Source organism: Sminthopsis crassicaudata, chromosome 4, assembly GCF_048593235.1.
Source record: "Sminthopsis crassicaudata isolate SCR6 chromosome 4, ASM4859323v1, whole genome shotgun sequence".
In the NCBI taxonomy this organism is placed as follows: domain Eukaryota; kingdom Metazoa; phylum Chordata; class Mammalia; order Dasyuromorphia; family Dasyuridae; genus Sminthopsis; species Sminthopsis crassicaudata.
In genome coordinates this window covers 297378184-297396014 of record NC_133620.1, presented here as the reverse complement: position 1 = coordinate 297396014, position 17831 = coordinate 297378184, and the positions used below count along the sequence as shown (strand labels likewise).

General features: G+C 38.6%; 1 pseudogene; it reads left to right on the top strand.

Moving 5' to 3' along the window:
• Positions 1-8030: 8030 nt before the first annotated feature.
• Positions 8031-16556, top strand: LOC141540753 (small ribosomal subunit protein uS2-like; annotated as a pseudogene).
• Positions 16557-17831: the final 1275 nt, after the last annotated feature.

The following is a 17831-nucleotide window of genomic DNA, read 5'->3' as shown; positions in this document are numbered from 1 at the left end:
GTTCACAGGATTACAAAAAGACAAACACATTTGAATGACCAAACAAGATTACAGTATACAATATACATGACAACAATGGTACAATTTAGTACACTCTTAAATTTGACTTTCTAATAACTAGTTCATGTACTGCTATTATTTGGAGAAATGCAAATGATGATAACCCTGAGGTACCAATTCACAGATTGTCTAAAATGACAAGAAAAGCTAATGATTAATGTTGGAGGTGATATGGGAAAACTGGGACACTAATGCATTATTGATAGAGTTGTAAAACAATCCAACCATAGTACATAGTAATTTGGAACGATGCCCAAAGGGATATAAAACTGTACATACCTCTTGTCACTACTGGGTTTGTATCCCAAAGAAATCATAAAAGAGAGAAAAAGACATGTGCAAAAATGTTTATAGCAGCTTTTTTGTAGTGGCAAGGAACTGAAAATTGGAATGGATGCCCATCAATTGGAGAATGGCTGAATAAATTATGGTATATGAAAGTAATGAAATATTATTCTATAAGAAATGATGAACAAGCTGATTTTAGAAAAGCCTGAAAAGACTTACATGAACTGATGCTGAATGAAGTGAGCAGAACCAGGAGAACATTGTGTGATGTGATGATCAACTATTATCAACTTAGCTCTTCTCAGCAATGCAGTGATCCAAGACTGTTCCAATAGACTTGTCATGTAAAATGCCATCTACATCCAGAGGGAGAACTATCGAGCCTGAATCAAAGCATACTATTTTCACCTTTTTTTGCTGTTTGGAACACAAAGTCTTACAAAATCTTACAAAAATGAATGTTAAAAACTAAAAAAAGAAAAAAAACCTAACAACCTACTTCATGTGGTGAAAACCAGCTCAAGTCTTATGGTTCTGATCTGATTAACTATAGAACATCATCAAATTTGAAACCTATATTTCACCTGACACTTTAAAGAATTTCAGTTTTCTATATAACCATTTACTGTTTTTATCTTTACCTAAACGATATAGCTGATATAAGAATCTTTAAAAAATAAAAAATAAAAATCACGAGCACCTAACTTGTAAAATTGAACACTTCTTTTAAAATTGTCAGGAAAAAAAATGGGAAAGAAATTTCATCTTCTTTACATTTGTCAGTGCAATTTTATATGTAAAATCCTTACTCCAATTTTGAAAACTCATTACTAAAATGTAATAAGCCTGAATTTTCTGAATGGATGCCCATCAATTGGAGAATGGTTGGGTAAATTATGGTATATGAATGTTATGGAATATTATTGTTCTGTAAGAAATGACCAGCAGGAGGAATACAGAGAGGCTTGGAGAGACTTACATGAACTGATGCTGAGTGAAATGAGCAGAACCAGGAGATCATTATACACTTCAACAACAATACTATATGAGGATGTATTCTGATGGAAGTGGATATCTTCAACATAGAGAAGAGCTAATCTAATTCCAATTGATCAATGATGGACAGAATTAGCTACACCCAGAGAAGGAACACTGGGAAATAAATGTAAACTGTTAGCATTTTTTGATTTTTTCCCCAGGTTATTTTTACCTTCCGAATCCAATTCTTCCTTTGCAACAACAACAACAACAAAATTCGGTTCTGCACACATATATTGTAACTAGGATATACTATAACATATTTAATATGTATGGGAATGCCTGCCATCTAGGGGAGGCAGTGGAGGGAAAGAGGGGAAAAATTCGGAACAGAAGGGAGTACAAGGGATAATGTTGTAAAAAATTACCTATGCATATGTACTGTCAAAAAATGTTATAATTATAAAATTAATAAAAAAAATTTTTAAAGCCTGAATTTTCAAAAGAGATATATTTAGAAGCCAATTATATACATATGTATACATATGCTTAGAGAAAAGTCTTATCCTGTTGCTTTCTCAAATTTTCTATCCCACTTAATTAGAAAACTTTTATATTACCTCTGTCTTATTACTTTGTCTAATTTCTCCCTCCTCTTCTTAGGAAGACATCATGCTTATAATATAATTTGACCAGAAATACTGATTAAAATTGCAAAGTTTTTTATACTTGCATTCTATTATGATAACTCAGAGATATTCTAGTATTACTATATTAATTAATAGAATTAGTATTCTACTTACAAAACTAAGAATGCTTACCCAACCTGATTATAGAAATTTGCTGGAAAGTCCGAATACAATTCTTCCTTTGCAACAACAACAACAAAAAATATAATTTTTTGTTATATACCTAGGATATGCTATAAGATATTTAATATGTAAGGGAATGCCTGCCATCTGGGGGGGTGGAGGGAAAGAGGGGGAAATTTTGGAACAGAAGGGAGTACAAGGGATAATGTAAAAAAAATTTACCTATGCTTATGTACTGCCAAAAAAATGTTATAATTATAAAAATTAATTTAAAAAAAGAAATTTGCTGGAAAGGAAAAGTAGGAATATAGTTATATAACAAAATGTCAAGACCCCCTCCCTTCAAGGACGCAGACTGATCTAATATAGACTATAACGTTTATAAGTTTTATTTCATTCTTTAAACATATGATTTTACTTCTAAATTCTTTTACATTGTAAAAATTGTAAAATTATATGTGCTGTTAGAAAAACATTTTTAAAAATCTAGATGTTAGATTACAAATTAAGCTGTTAGAAGAACGTGGTATATTTGAAAATTTAAAATATTTAATGGAATATGATTTCTTTTAAAACAATAATTTACTGTTTGGAGAAAAAATTGCACAGACCCGTTAGTATATCTTTATATGAGGGCCCTTGAGACCTTGCATACAGGCGGATACAGGCACAAGATCTTCTCTGACCCTATGTTGCAAAATTTAAAATATTGAAACTTGAGAACCTAGATTTGAGAAAATAGGATTCCCTCATCCACTCCCATTTAATATATCTTTACCTGTGAGGGCCCTTGAGACCTTGCATTCAGGCAGCTGTAAGCATAAGATCTTCTCAGCCCTGCTGACCTTATGCTGCAAAATTTAAAAAACTGAAATTAGATGTAAAGTCTCAGCCATATGGAGTTAGGGCCCCTCCAATTTGATAGATGTCTAAAGAATACTCAAGTTATTATGCCCTGCTTTGATGATCAAATGCATTTTCAGGAGGTTACATATAGGACTTTGTCATTACAAAGCTAAATGCCACTGTATCCCTATTGTATACCCTTTTTGTTTTAGGGCAAAGTGAACCTCTTTTTGTTTAGTTGTTCAATGACTTAACAATTGTTTCAGTTCATTCCAAATTTAACCTTGAAATTAGAGTACTGAAGTTAGAAGTAAGCCTGTCCCCTAGCATTGACTGATAGTTAGATAGGTGTTGATTATGTAACCCTTCTGTCTTCCCCCATGCGAGTACCACATGAAACAAAAGTCCCCTCCAAAGCCCTATTTCACTTTGGGATGCTACTTCGCCTTCTGGCTCCTTGTTCCCACCCAGTCTGAGAACTTTACTACTTGAAAACTTTCCAGGGTGTAACCCTTGCAAGATCATGCTCAGAGAATGAACAGGTTTGTCTACCAGAAAGACAAATAAAACCTATGTAGTGATTATAGGAAAAGACAACACCTACCTACTGAGCAATCTCACCACTAATATCCTTTCATAAGGGCTCTAGCAAGTGCTTTGTCTAGTATAACCCTTCAGTACATTCCTCAGATATTTTCTTAGTGTACCTCCTACTAAGATTTATATGAATGAGTTATAGGAGTATAATTCATATGGCTACTGGCCATCAAATTGCCTAGAGTTATCTGTAGTCCTCACAAGATAAGGGTGTCACCATCACTTCCTCTCCATCCTCAATTATTCTATTTCCACAGTATAATGCAGCATCTCCCTCAACCATAGTTCTCCAGTAGATGGTATTTTTCTACCTGGTTTCATGCCCTCATCTCTACATCTAGAATTCTTAGATAAAACACTAATTAAGCACTTATGTGTCAGATACTGTACTAAGCACTGAGTAGACAAGCAAGCAAAAGTGTGAACACACAAAAGAGATCCATGGAGTACCCAATCAGCAACATAGTTTGGAACTGTTGTCCAGGAAGTGAGGAAGAGGTCTGGTTCCTGGTGAGATAAGGCAAAATACTACTACTGAGAGCTCAGATCTTCCAAAATGAAATACTTAGTAGTGCTTGCTAAGAAGTTAAAAGATTTAGCTATAGCAGGAAAATGATACCTAGGGATGATATAGCATTGATTTATCTGAGCCTGTTTATGTCTGCTGTTCAGAAGTCTCAGGAAGCAATTCTTTCCTTTTTTCAGAGCTCAGGAAGCTGAGCCTTAGTCACCTTAGACAATCAATTCTCTGGGACAGTTTCAATGCCTTTTACGTTTCTATTTTAAGTTTTTGTGGGGGACAATCTAAGGAAAAGCTAGCCTTGCTTGGCAGTCACTATACCCAAAAGTCCTTGCTTCAACTGATCAGTATGCCAAATGCCACTACCCTCCTTTTCCTCTCCCCTGCTTTCAGTATTGCAGCCCCTAGCCCAACCACCCATGACTATGGTTAATCACTTCATGTGCTTTGATACCTGTGTCACATAATAAGCTCTTAGATCAAATTTCTGTTTCATTTATTTGTTAAATGTTCCCCAAGTACATTTTAATCTGTTTCAACTGTTATGGGGCCTTCTGCTGCCAACTGGCCATATATTTGATATTTCTACTTAAATGGCCTTACTAGATAATTCTAATTATAGAATGCAAGAAATCTGGTAAAGGCAGCCCTGGAAAAGAAAAAGAAAACAAAACTAGAAATATAGCAGAAACAAAAGACAAGAAATAAAATATCACCCTGATTGTGCAACTGTGAGAGAATCTTAAAAGACCAGAAGTATCAATCCTTGCATTCCTCATTTCCTCATACTCCCAAAGCCATTTGAAGACAACTTCTATGTTCCAAGAACACTGGAGAGAAAAAAAGATTTGAATGCAAGAAATCCAATTTTCATATTCCTGGGTTCATGTGTTAAGGTGGTAACTTCCTACATTATAATGGCACTGGTAGCAAAAGTATCTACATTTTTATTCTTACAGAGAAATTTGCTGACTAGAACTTCATCCTTAAGAACACCGGTTCCGGCATCTTGACAGATGGCAAATTCTGAGACCAAAATAAATAACTCCCAATTTTTCATCTGAACTATTAAGACTGGTCAGATGAAAAATACTTAGTCTTTGGCCAAGTGAAAAATCATCTCATTGTTGGAAATCACCACGTGATAATAAGTTTCTTAAAGGATGTCTAGAACAGTGGTATCAAAACTAAAATGGAAACCACACAGAAGGAACCCTCATTTCAGTCATGTCCAGTTATTCCTGACCCCATTTGGGATTTTCTTGGCAAAGATATTGGAGTGAGTTACAATTTCTTTCTCCAGCTCATTTTACAGATAAGGAAGCTGAGACAAATAGGGTTAAGCGACTTGTCCAAGGTCACACAGCCAATAATTAACTGAAGCCAGATTTGAACTCAAGGCCTAAAACTATTCATTCTGCCACCTAGCTGCCCTATATATTGACTTAGAAAACCATGTATTAACATTATGTTTCATTTATTTGTTAAATGTTCCCCAAGTACATTTTAATCTGTTTCAACTGTTATGGGGCCTTCTGCTGCCAACTGGCCACATATTTGATATTTCTACTTAAATGGCCTTACTAGACAATTCTAATCTATAGAATGCAAGAAATCTGGTAAAGGCAGCCCTGGAAAAGAAAAAGAAAACAAAACTAGAAATACAGCGGAAACAAAAGACAAGAAATAAAATATCACCCTGATTGTGCAACTGTGAGAGAATCTTAAAAGACCAGAAGTATCAATCCTTGCATTCCTCATTTCCTCATACTCCCAAACAACATACTTTGAAAGGACAAAGTTTTAGATCAAAGCATTCTAACTACTATGTGTGGTTGTTGATGCCATTCTTTTGCAGTTTTCCTTCTTTATGCTCCCTGTATCAGAGGTTCTATAATTAGGAATCACCCTGTAATACTACCCAGTATTATCAGGCATGCAGGGATCCCTCCCTGAGAGTGGGTGGCAGGGATAGAAAAGGAGAAAGTTTGCCTCCTTAAAGGATGAATAGAAAAATATGCTCATTCTTCTGTGGGAACTGGGTAAACAGTTTCAGATATCCCCCATCACCAAGGAAAGCACCCACTTCCCAATGATGAATACTACCTCCTGGATCCCCAAACTCTCCTTGGGGAAGAAGTAGTCCAAAGTTCCCTGGATACTGTACTATTAACAACATAGAGGGACTTCTCATCATTTCTGGATCACCCTAAGCAAAAAGATTATATTGAGCCTATCTTTTACCACTTGTCTCACTCTGTTATGGCCCACATCATCGACCATTTGGCTACTATTAGGGTATGAACTATATTGGGCCTGCTACCATTACACATTGTCTCTGAGGGATGCACTGCTGCTCGCTCTCAGTGATATGGGGACATTACCACTGCCCATTGCCACCAGGGCCTAAACCATTATCCCATGACTCTGCTATTGGGACTCATGTTACTCTCCTCTGCTATTGCTGCTGTGATAGCCCATGTAATTTCCTTCTATAATTGGGCTACACACACACACACAAACACATATATTCTGCCTAGACCAGGCTTTGCCACCTGTGCCTAGAACTGTAGCTCTGAGCACGACATGGGCATGGCTAGACAAATGTCACTATATAGAACATGAATCTTCTCCCTGTGGTGGGCTGATCCTGTTTTAGACCACAGTTACTACTGTTTCTGGAGTCTGATTTCTATCCCTTGTGCTATGAATGTTTCCTGGGCTAGTTAGGTTACACATCCCCATCCCTCACTAGTGTTGCATGCATGTTGCCCCATGTCATGGGCCAGGATGTTACCGCCCTTAGTTGATCTACAACATTGATGAAGTCAAAAATACCACACAGAAGACTTAGTCAACTGCAAGTATTCTGACCAGCTGGGTGGATTTGGTTCCTCTTTCTATCAATTGTCATTCTCACTAATGCAAGAAATTCCTCCCACTGCCAGTCAGCCCTGAAAATAAACTTTGAAGGGCAGCTAGATGATAAAGCACTGGCCCTGGAGTCATATGAGTTCATATTGGCCTCAGACACTTAACATTTACTAGTTGTATGTCTCTGGGCAAGTAATTGCCTCATTAAAAAAAAAAAAAAAAAAAAAAAAAAGGAAAAAAAATAGATTTTGAAGATATACAGGGATTGAGCTATGGAGTGTAAATTTAGAGTGGCCCCTCCTTCCTTTGGGGCACTATTTTAATTTTTTTTATTTCAAAATTTTATTTTTTCCCAATTATATGTAAAAATAATTTTAAACTTTTGTTTTTTACAATTTTAAGTACCAAATTCTCTCCTACTCTCACTTCCCTCCTCTGTCATTGAGAAGACAAGGAATTTGATAAAGGTTATACATGTACAGTTGTGTAAAAAATATTTCCACATTAGTCATGAATGGAACTGATTGGATGAAGTATTTCTCAGTATTGTCACATAATCTCTGTTTCCAGAACTGGAACCTTGGGAGATCATTTGATCTCTGGAGGGATGAACTTTAAAACAGAGATACAGGAAGTTGCAGGAAGTGACATGACCTGTGGGAGGCAGCCAGCATTGGTGACCATTGGTCAAGGAAGGTTATGTCCTTTTAGTCTATCCACTGAAAAGGCTCAAATCTTTTGCTTTTTGTCCCTGGACAATCCGGAAGCTGGCCAGGTTCCAGGAGCACATGGTGGAGTTGGGATGGCTCCCCGGTGTGTCTGGGCCTCTCCCTGCAGGGATTAAATGCTTTATCTTTGTATGTGATGATGTCTCTGATTAGTTAATTGGGAAGGGAAGTCTGTACCCGACCTGTCCTACACAGTTTAAGGGGGCTCTGGCTTCCCAGAGAGATGGTTTGGGTGCCTGATTCAAGGTAGACGCCAGGTTGGATTCTCCAACCGACCTTGAGATTAAACTCTCAGCCTCCCTCTCTGTGAAGAATGTGCCTAGGGAGATGAGCCACTCAGATACAACAGAAGGCACACAAGGCTTCAAAGATGAAGCCCAGGTGAGGGAGAGCCAGGTAATGTTTGCACGCAAGATAGAGGCACTGTCTGTTAATGTGTCCTTGAACTATCCTTGTGGGGCCTGGGATCATCAAGCCGTGGGTGATCCAGATTAAGGAGTTCTGTTAACAGCACAGGATAGGAGGCTTCTATGGTTGGCTATGAAGGTAGGCAACCTCTCCTGACTCTGGTCTGCCACCCTAGGGGGTTCGACTCCAGAGTTTGCTGGAGACCAGGGGTGAGATTGGATGCTCTGAGAGGGGTCAGTTCAACACAAATCTTTGGAGCAAAAATGAAGAAAAAAATGCAGTTGGGTATTTCTGTTGATGTGTAAAAGTAGGGAAGGGATGGTCTCTTCCATATGACTTTTGTCTGTGTGTGTCTTTGTGCAGAATGTTTTTGTCATGTTTGTTCTGTGAGTTAAAATTTGTTAGGAAAGAAAAAAAAAAAGAAAAGAAAAGAAAAGAAAAATAGAGAGACCGGTCTAACTTTTCTGAAGGCTCCAACTCTGGCCAAAGTTGGAACTTAGGAAAAGTCCATTGGGAATAATGGGCACGTAGGGCCAGAGAGAGAGAAAGAAACTATACTGTTTAGTGAAATTCATTATTTGAAATGATAGCAAAAGCAGTTTTATATTATTGGGAATTTAAAGCTGTATTTGATTGGATTTTAAGTTAAAATATAGATTATTAAAACAAAATGCCAGTAGCTTCCTTAGGGGAGGTTGTGTTTTTATCTCCCTACTTAGATGTTATGTTGCTTTCTAGAAGTATTGAGTAATTTGTAAACTATGAGTTATGCGTGAAAAATTTGTCAACTCTGTTGGATATATGTATAAGTTTTATGAAATTTGGTTTAAAGTTATTTATGGATCTTGAAGTTTAAAGTTTTTTGTTTTTTTTTTTAAAGTGATTTAAAGACAAGGGACAAGAGAGATTGATTTGCAAAAGCAAATAGTTTAAATGGAGCATCTAGTCAGAAGGGTTATTGGTTTGGGAGTGTTTAAAGTATCTATTAAAGTATTGAGCAAGTAGGCATTGGGAGAAAAGAGATAGAGATGGGTCAGGAAGAGATGGTGTGAGAGAAGGAGGAAGAGAGAGGAAAATGGCTTTCCAGAAAGAGAGAATAAAAAGGCACAAACTCCTAATGAATTTGCCATTTGCCATGGGCAAGGAGATACCCCATGAGCTTAGGGCCTGTCTTTAGTTGGCAAATTGGATCCTAGGGGAATTGGTACCCTAAAAAGCTGTGAAAAGTTGGGGTCAGGAAGCATGGTAGAATGGGGGAAGGGCAACCACATGGAAAGGGGCCTTGTCAGGTGATCTAATCCCTCTCCCCCCATGAAGTATGGTGGCTTTTAAAAAAACTGTAACTCCTTGCTGGTTCAAACATTAATTGTTTCTACTGTTTAAAGGAACAAGGAACAGCCAACATTTACATGGTATTAATAACAATGTTTTATTTTTATTTTTCAAGTCTATAGTTGCTCTAAGAAGTTTGTTGGAACTGTTAAGTTTTCTGAAAACAATTTATTTGTATTAAGATATCCCATCTGACTTTAGCAAATTATTTAATGTTTATTTAAGTGCATAATAGTCTCCTTGTTTAAGGAATATGATAAAAAAAAATCTAGAGCAGAATTGTAATCTTGTGTGAGATGGAAAGATGAAGAATTTACAAGATAAGTATTATATGAATCCCCCCTTTTTGTTATTTCCCTATGTCGTGCATCAGTATAAAATATGCAGACATATTTACTTAACATCAGGCAGTGCTATTTATCAGTACTTGACATTTATCGACATTTAATCTATTAGCTTGACCACTGTTGGTTCAATTACCTAAAGCCTGAAGGCCTAAGCCGGAAACCTTCCATTCCAGTCTCTCCAGATAGCAACCAGTTAGATGCCCCCCAAAAGCTCTTTTACTTGTGATGTAATCTCTTGTAACAAAATCTATAAAAGCTGTGTGTATTCACTGATTCTTCGGCTCTTCTGCTGTGAGTACTCTCACTTCCCTTTATCTCTCGTGGCGGGATTGCCCGCCTCTCATGAGATGCTACAATAAACAATATTCTTCTTTCTACTTTGAGTGATCTCTGAGGAGTCATTTTTCAGTAAGGGTCTTTACCTCTCACACAGATCGTCCAGGATCGGGGGTTTTGGAGGAGATGGCTGTGCACCCCAAACGGGGACAGGCGCCCACGGAGTAGTTCTCTCCGTGGTCTCTGGCTCTGAGTGTGCAAGCCTTCCTCCCCTCTTAGACAATGAGCGGAGGCAGAGGTACTGAAGACTGAAGGAAATAGAGTCCTGACAGCCAATGTGCAGTCTGAAAGAATTTACGCGTGTAACTGGAGGTAAAGCTCTCGGGATTCTGGGGGTCTATTGGCTGGGTTGAGGGAGACCGAGGGATTTGCCTTCCTAAATCTGTTTTTGGTGAGGACTGCTGTGGGCCCCAGTGATAAAGGACTTTCCTGAGGAAGCTCTGGGGTGACTGCTGGTGTGAGGGTGACTTCTACCAATACCTGGCTTGGGGCCAGGGTGAAAAATGGGGCAGGAGCAGTCCAAGAATTTGTGTCAGGACCTTAGCCAGGGAATTCCAGTCCTCAGTCCTCTTGGGAGTCGACTTAAAGACTGGGATGAACCTCCCAGATATAAAGGGGAAGAAAACGGGGAGGACGCTCCCAGGACTATTTGAGTATATCAGATTTACATCTGTATGTAAGAGGTGAACATAGAGTTCTGCGTGTGTCTGTGCGCGTGTCTGCTTTGCACCGTGTTCTGTGTTACAAGTTAGCAAGCTCCCTTTCCGAGCTGCTCAGAACAGGGCTCCATACAGCTCTGTCTTCGGTTTCCGTGGTAACGTTAAAGGGAAACTCTCACACCTAGATGTCTTGCAAGTGAAGGAGGAGCATGTCCTCAACTTCCTCGCCGCCGGGACCCGTTTGGGCGGCACCAATTTGGACTTCAGGTGGAACAGTGTATCTACAAAAGAAAAAGCATGGCATCCACATCATTGATTTGAAGAGAACCTGGGAAAAGCTTCTGCTGGCAGCTCGTGCCATTGTAGCCATGGAAAATCCGGCTGCTGTTAGTGTCCTCTCACCCAGGAACACTGGCCAGCGAGCTGCTCTGAAATTTGCTGCCGCCTCCCCCATTGCCGGACACTTCACTAAGCAGATCCAGGCAGCTTTGGGGAGCCTCGCCTCTCGGTGGTCACTGATCCTCGGGCAGCCTCTGACTGAAGCCGCCCAACCATCGCCTTGTGCACCACGGATTCCCCACTTCGTACGTGGACTTTGCCATTCCCTGTAACAAGGGAGCTCACTCTATGGGGCTGACGTGGTGGATGCTGGCCCGGGAAGTTCCACGCATGCGCGGCACCATTTCCCGTGAGCACCCGTGGGAGGCTATGCCTGATCTCTACTTCTCCCGGGATCCAGAGGAGATGGAAAAGGAGGAGCCGGCCGCTGGCGAGAAGGCGGTGACCAGGGAGGAGCTCCCGGGGGAAGGGACTGCCCGCCCCAGAGTTCACAGCTTTGCAGCCCGAGGTGGCTGACTGGTCCAAGGGAGTGCAGGTGCTTCGTGCCTATGCAGCGGTTCCCTATGGAAGACTGGAGCGCTCAGCCCGCGGCCGAGGACTGGTCGCAGCCGCTACTGCTCGGGCTACCGGGTGGGTAGGGACCACCACCGAGTGCTCTTAAGTCCTCCCTGGACTCTAAGTGCTGGGAAAACACTGATGGAGAATTAACGTTGGTTTCTTATTTAAAAAAAAAAAAAAAAAAAAAAAAAAAAAAAAAAGTTAGCAGGCATATATAGAGATAAGAGTTCAGCCTCTATGTTGCAGGCTTAGAAAAATACCAGGCTGAATTGTGGGAACTGGGATTCATTCGGAGTAGTCATTCTTTCAGAGTGCTTCTGAATGTGTTGGTCTTCGATCATGGTACTTGGGAGCTAATTTTGGGCTTCTCGAGATTAGCAAGAAAAGAAAATCTTTTTCTCTCCTTCTGCCTCTGGCTGACTGCAGCAGCTTTGCGGGAAAGGGGGAGAGAAGGGGGAAATATATCTAATAGAGTGAAACGAGAAATTTTAAGCATGTAGGAATGAGAAAAGCAAAAAGGGATTTGAGAGTTTGGAAAGTTTTGAGAAAACGGAAGAGCAGCGTGCTATCACTTTAAAAAGTCCAGTAAGCAAGGAGTCCACAACTTTGTTATCAGAACTTGAGTTTGTGGAATCATACAGGAAGAACCTCAAGGTAAAATGAAGCAAAAAAATCGGCCCTTAACTCTCCTGACTTACTAAAGAAAAGAAGTTTGAATGGAGTATCTAGGTAGATTTTAGGAAATTTCACAAACTAAAGTACGGGTTAATTTTAGAATAACTTTAAATTGGTATGTGTGTTAAAATGGGTAACAACGCAATGGTAGCACGTCTAATAAATTAAACAAATGACATCTCCTATTCGTGGCCAGACATAAATAAGAAATTGCAGACATTGGAAGGGTGGAATAACAAGTCAGTTGGGGAATTACTGAAAGAAGCAATGAAGGTATATGTGAGGAGAGATTGGGAAAGAGCAAAGAGAGAGAGTCCACGAATCAAAATGCTAATTCAGACTGCACGAGGACAGGGGAAAGGGTGGAATGAAAATAGTGTAAAAGGGGTAAACAGCCAAACATGGGGGCCCTCTGACCTGTTGGACCTGTGGGAAAACTAACTAGGTATACTTCTAAAAAAATTATCCCAGCAGAAGAAAGAAAAATCATTATTAGTAAGCTTGCTTTCATGGAATTTAAGAACAAAGTTTAAGAGAATTGATAATTATTTGTCTGCAACAATTGTCTTAATCAAAATTAAGAATTTTGGGAACTTACTATATTTTAAAGAGGTACTATAATTTTGAAATTGGGGGAAATAAAATTACTGTTGCCTTGCACATGCTAGATTTATTATGAGTATAAAATCTTTTTTTTTTTATTTTATAATTACAAAAATTTTTTGACAGTACATATGCATGAGTAATTTTTTTTACAACATTATCCCTTGTATTCATTTTTCCAAATTTTCCCCTCCCTCCCTGCATTCCCTCCCCTAGATGACAGGCAATCCCAGAGTATAAAATCTTAAGAATTGTTTGAATATTGAGGCCTTTACAACTGAAGAGAAAAACTTTTAAAATTTTTATTTGGTTGGATTTCAAATTAAAATATAGGCTATTAAAATGCCAGTAGCTTACTTTAGGGGAAGTTGTATTTGTATCTTCAATAGTATGTTACTTTCTAGAAATAATGGGTAATTTGTGTAAAAAAAAAAAAAAGCATGTATATGAGTTTTATGCAGTTATTTAGCTATTCATTGTGTTGTGAAAACCTTAAAAATTGTGAAGGAAAAAGGAGAATGAAGGTGATTTAAGAAGGATTGATTAGTAGGAGAAAATTGAAAGCTTGAATGATTTCAAGAAGGAATCAGTGGGGAAAAAAAAAGAAGAAACTGGTTGGGAAGGGTAGTCACAGAGAGACAGAGCCTGGATGTGTTTCTGGGGAGATATTGTTGGTGAGAGAAGCAGAAGGAAAAGTATGTAGCAAGAGAAAAAGAGAAAGTTGGGAAGCCTGGTGGACTTGGGAAGAAACATCATATTAGGAGAAAGTAAATAAGCTGATTGGATAAGTCCTGAGGAGTCCTGTGTAGGAAAAGAATTTTTTTCTTTCTTCAAGGGTAAAGATTTAGCTGACTTCCCCTTCACTCCTTGAGGCTGCTTCTTTGGAAATGTTCTTGGGCTTGTAGTTAATACTATTTCAGAGTTTTAAATCTCCACCCTCTGACAGTGAGACAATTAACTGGAATAAAACTGAGTTAAGACTATTTTATCCTGTACTGCTTATATTATGTTATAGAGATGTCTGCATTTTTCCTCCTATGACTGATTTATTTCTATGGTTAGAACAATAGTCAATAAGAACTGTTAATGCAATTCAATTATGTCATACCTTGCTGTTTCCAACCTGGTTACATGTAATAGCCTAAATACTTGAGCAAATAAGTATTTAGTCTGATCATCTATCTGTTACTGATATTGTATTTATAATATTTAAGTGTTTTTAAAAGGTTTCCAACTGAGAGGACAATTAGCACAGTGAAAATTAACTGCCATTTGCCTGCCCTGTGAAGCAAACTCAGCTCCTGGCTCTTCATATTTTGCAGCAGTCTTGTGAACCAAGTCTTTCTATCTCAGATTGTTCTAATCTTTGTTAGATTTGGTTTTTCTGTTGTTCTAGATTTTGGTCAAATTACAGATTATTGAACCTTTTCTGAGACATGGATCAGCCCATCTGAAACTTTGGTAGCTGTCAGCATGCCACACCCACCCCTTGCATGGACTGAGAGCCTCCGTCCATTCTCAGCCTGAAGCAACTTAGGTGGAGACCATCATCCCTGCTCTTGATGTAATTTGGACTGATATGGGGGGAGTGGGAAAGTGGTTGGTGAATTATTGTTAAAATTTTAACCGTATTACTGTGTGTTTCAGATTTGGGATGGAAATTGTTAAATTATATAACTACTGCTGTTATGGATGTATAGGAATTTTATATGTGGGATGGTTACTTGATGCTTTTAGCTTTGAAATCCCTTATTTTGTTGGAATTGTTCTTACAGACTATTCTGTTTGCCTGTTTTTAGGAAATCTCCAAGATATAGACACCTGACCCTGTAACCCCAGCTTCTTAATTGGCATCTCAGCATTCCCAAAGGCCATTGCAGTTTTGAGGTCAGGCCTCTAAAGTTCGGGGTTTGCCTGCTTTCATGGTCTAACTGTGCATATTTTGCTCAGAAATATGGATCCTTTCTGGATCCTCATGATTCGCGCCCTGTTTTTACAGGGCAGCCAAAATAATGAAGTTTTAAGAGCATTTATTACTGGCCAGGACTGATTCCCCCAAACCCAAGATTGGAGGGGTCAGTAATGAGTGGTCTCAGGGCCACATATTTATAGAAAGAAAAGAGAAATATCAAAATGTTTCTTGATACATTTGTAATAATAAAGGAATTTCTATTCTAAACAGGAGGCAAAAAGTTATCACTCTAAGAGGGTCATTCTCAGGCAGCAGCAAGCAGTATTTCTTTAAGCTTATCAGGTTGTCAAGGTCTCTGGTTTGTCAGGACAGCCCATTGGGGTTGTTAAAAATACCATCTGCATTAGGGAGTGAAGAACTAGTAATAAACTTCTAACTACAAAGATTCAAGATTGTTTCTCACGGTCCCATTTGGGTGCTTTTCCACTTCACTAGTAGTAGCTCGTGTTCTTCTAAGTGGAGACAGGTGGAACTACTCCAGGCTCCACTCTATCCGTCCTTTGGAGTCTGACAGACTTGGGGTGCCCTCCTAGCATGGGCAGCATGACTTCTTGAGCACTGCTACTCTCTGTATAAACAGAGGCTGAGTTAAGTGCACAAATGACCACAGACCTAACTCACAATGAACTGTCCATCTCCAACGGGATTCTCTGACTGAGACGCTCCCAAACTGCACAGGACCTGACATGCTACCAACAGGGAGCCTGTGTATTGCTGATTAACTCCGGGGTTATCAGGGAGAGATATGTTCTTGCCATAAGTCCTTGCATTTTTCTAGTTTTATTTTGGTTTATTTGCTTTACATAGGGTTGGTCAAACTCCCAGGTATCTAGTGGGAGATAATTCAATAATTCAAATATTCAGAGTGAGAGTGTGTAATGTTGTGCCTCAGTTTTCCTAGATTGTCATCTTTGTTTATTTATCTTTATATTTTTATGTCGACCTTGTATAATTACATTAGTAACCAGAATAGTAAAGATACTGCATACAGAGCATGCTATTAAAATGATGATTCTTCAGAAAGAAGGTTGGAATGTAGTAATAGTAGAGAGGATCCAGATGGAGAGCTTGACAAACAATGTGTAGATATGTTGGTTGATTTTGAATGCTCTATAAGTTCATCATAGAAATATGACAAACATCATTTACAAATTATAGGGGGAGTTGTGTGAGATGGAAAGATGAAGAACTTAAAAGATAAGTATTGTATGAATTCCCCCCTTTTTGTTATTTCCCTGTGTCCTGCATAAATATTTATATATATATATACACACACAGAGACATATTTACTTAACATCAGGCAATGACATTTATCAGTAGCTGATATTTATCAACATTTAGTCTATTAGCTTGATCACTGTTAGTTCAATTATCTAAAGCCTGAAGGCCTAAGCCAGAAACCTTCCATTCCAGTTTCTCCAGATAGCAACAACCAAATTAGATGCCCCCCTCCCAGTGCTCTCTTAATTATGATGTAATCTCTTGTAACAAAATCTATAAAAGCTGTGTATATTCACTGATTCTTCAGCTCTCCTGCTGTGAGAACTTTCACTTCCCTTTATCTCTCATGGCCAGAATGCTCGCCTCTCATAAGATGCTACAATAAACAATTTTCTGTTTTCTACTTTGAGTGATCTCTGAGTAGTCATTTTTGGGTAAGGGTCTTTATGTCCCATACAATCTGATCTGATAATTTGATAGGGTTATTTCCAAAAGTTTACATTTTTTTTTAGAATGAAAAGAGTATTAATGTTAAATCTGAAAGTTTCTTTTACATAGAAACAGGATGGACAATATGCAATTTAGAATTCTTCTCTGTATTGGGTATTTTAAAAGCAAAATGATCTGTGTAATGTTGAACTTAGAACCATTTACTTAGATATGAAGGATAAGCTGGATAAGCTGTGAACTTTCTAGGATGAATCTCTTCTTGTTATCCTTGAGAGCTAGATTCATCTGAAGCTTTGATTAATGATAATTGCTTTAGGAGATGTCTTTTGGGACTTTAGCTGATAATTATTTGGAGTTTTTAAATTCAGGTATGACTGTCAGCTCATCAAACCAGTGCTCCACCATTTGAAAGGAATATGCCACAAGCTACTCAGTTTGGGAATGAATTAGAAGGACGATCTTGGTCTTAGCTGAAAGTAGTATCCTTCTGACTCAATTTCCCAGTGGTATTCTTTTGAGTGAGAACCCACCTGATTATTCCTGAGTCTGGTTTAAAATGGAATGGTCAAAAATTCGGAGAGTTACCTGAAGTAAAACTGCCTTAAATAAATCATGTCCCTGATTTTTCCTCTTATAGCAGATGTCTGTAATCAGAGCAAGTGGTCAGTGGAAGACATAAAACACAATACAAATTTTAATTTGCAGCCCAGCCCTGGAGGACTTTCTGGTTGCTATTATGTCTTTTAACTCTTTTACTTCCTGGGGCTAAGTTGCTTTATCTAAAGGCTTACTTTGCCCAAGTTCTTTGAGAGAAATCAGGCAATCTCATCATGCCCTTGATTAGGCGAAGATTTTTAGGACCCTAAAAGTTAAACTAATCTGCCTATAGATCAACTATATGTTGATGGGAGGCAGGGCTAGGTCCTTTGGTTCTCTGGAACCCCAATCTTAGACCCCTGACTTATTTATCAAAGATCTATACTGTCTTCAAATATGCTTTTCATGTTTTGCATGATCGTGAGGGATTATATGGAAAGAAAGGGAATTTTTGACACCCAAACAATTCCCCATTAAATATGTAGAGAAAATGATTATTGCCAGCTATCCATGGACCTAGAGAGGTTTCTGTTGTTAAATGAAGGGGAATTCACTCCAGTTGAAGGGAAGCAGGCTTACAGATCAGGTATCCATCCTGCTGATTGTTTGCCCCTGACTATGGCAACTTGCT